This window comes from Mandrillus leucophaeus, unplaced genomic scaffold (genome assembly GCF_000951045.1).
Source record: "Mandrillus leucophaeus isolate KB7577 unplaced genomic scaffold, Mleu.le_1.0 Scaffold578, whole genome shotgun sequence".
NCBI lineage: Eukaryota > Metazoa > Chordata > Mammalia > Primates > Cercopithecidae > Mandrillus > Mandrillus leucophaeus.
The window spans coordinates 1,266,334-1,268,524 of record NW_012106230.1 but is presented as its reverse complement, the minus strand read 5'-3'; the positions used below and the strand labels follow the sequence as shown (position 1 = coordinate 1,268,524).

The following is a 2,191-nucleotide window of genomic DNA, read 5'->3' as shown; positions in this document are numbered from 1 at the left end:
AAACTAGAAAATCTAGAAGAAATGGATAAATTCCTGGACACATAACACCCTCCTGAGACTAAACCAGGAAGAAATCGAATCCCTGATAGACCAATAATAAGTTCTGAAATTGAGGCAGTATAAATAGCCTACCAACAACAACAACCACAAAAAGCCCAGGACCAGACAGATTTACAACTGAATTCTACCAGAGGTACAAAGAGGAGCTGGTACCATTTCTACTGCAACTATTCCAAACAATTGAAAAGGAGAGATTCCTCCATAACTCATTTTATAAAGCCAGCATCATCCTGATATCAAAACCTGGCAGAGATACAACAACAAAAGAAAACTTCAGGCCAATAGCCCTGATGAATGTTAATGCAAAAATCCTCAATAAAATACTGGTAAACTGAATCCAGCAGCACATCAAAAAGCTTATCCACCATGATCAAGTAGGCTTCATCCCTGGGATGTAAAGTTGCACTGAAGTGACTGAATTCCATCTTCTGGGATTTGGTGTCCAACAGGAATTTCGGCATGTCCTTTTCATTGTACTTCTTCTGATCTATGTGACCTACCTGGTAGGAAATGTTGGAATTATCTTACTCATCAAGACTGACTCCAGACTTCAAACACCCATGTACTTTTTTCCTACAAAATTTGGCTTTTGTTGATATCTGTTACACTTCTGCTATCACTCCCAAGATGCTCCAAAGCTTCACAGAAGAAAAGAATTTGATATCGTCTTAGGGCTGTGTGATACAATTCTTAGTTTATGCAACATTTGCAACCAGTGACTGTTATCTCCTGGCTATTATGGCAATGGATCGTTATGTTGCTTCACTATCCCATGATCATGTCCCAAACAGTCTACATCCAATTGGTAGCTGATTCATATATTACGGGCTCAATAAATGCCTCTGTACGTACAAGTTTTACATTTTCTCTGTCCTTCTGCAAGTCCAATAACATCAATCACTTTTTCTGTGATGGTCCCCCAATTCTTGCCCTTTCATGGTCCAACATTGACATCAACATCATTCTAGATGTTGTTTTTGTGGGATTTAACTTGATGTTCAATGGGTTGGTCATCATCTTTTCCTACATCTACATTATGGTCACCATCCTGAAAATGTCTTCTACTGCAAGGAGGAAAAAAAATCCTTCTCCTCATGTGCCTCACACCTGACAGTAGTAACCATTTTCTATGGGACACTCTCTTACATGTACTTACAGCCTCAGTCTAATAATTCTCAAGAGAATATGAAAGTAGCCTCTATATTTTCTGGCACTGTTATTCCCATGTTGAATCCTTTCATCTATAGCTTGAGAAATAAGGAAGTAAAAGAAGCTTTAAAAGTGATAGGAAAAAAGTTTTGTTAAATTAGACACAGTTGTTAAAACTCGACACAACAAAGCAACCAGCACAGCTAATCTGCCAAAACTTAATGTTTCTAAAATAGGGAGCATGTAGAAAAATCTCAAATTAACCATCTAACATCACACCTAGAGCAATTAGAAAAATAAAACCCAACCAATCTCAAAGCTAGCAGAAGAAAAAAATAACTAAAATCAGAACAGAACTGAATGAAATTGAGACCCAAAAATCCATACAAAGAATCAATGAAACCAAAACTTGTTTTTTTTTAAATAATCAATAAAATTGGTAGGCTTCTACCTAGATTCGCAAAGAAAAAAAAAGGAAAGATCCAAGTAATCACAACCAGAAAGGACAAAGGTGACATTATAACCAATCCCACAGAAATACAAAAGATCCTCAGAGACTATTATGAACACTTCTATGCAAATAAACTAGAACATCTAGAGGAAATAGATAAATTCCCGGAACACACAACCTCCCAAGATTTAATCAGGAAGAAACTGAAACCCTGAACAAACCAATATCAAGTTCTGAAGTGAAAGCCAAGTGCCATCCAAAAAGGGGCCCAGACAAGACAAATTTGCAGTCAAATTCTGCTAGATGTAAAAAGAAGAGCTGGTACCAATGCTATTGAAACTATTTCAAAACATTGAAGAGGAGGAACTCCTTTGTAACTCATTCTATGAAGCCACAATTACCCTGATACCAAAACTTAGCAAAGACAAAACACAATAAAATAAAATAAAACTACAGGCAAATATCCCTGATGAACGTAGATGCGAAGCCAACAATGAAATACTAGCAAATCGAATTGAAGAGCACATCAAA

At 36.7% G+C, this 2,191-nt stretch overlaps 1 pseudogene; it reads left to right on the top strand.

Moving 5' to 3' along the window:
- The window catches only part of LOC105552914, a 29,808-nt pseudogene extending 28,443 nt beyond the window's left edge, over positions 1-1,365 (top strand).
- The last annotated feature ends 826 nt before the right edge of the window (positions 1,366-2,191 follow it).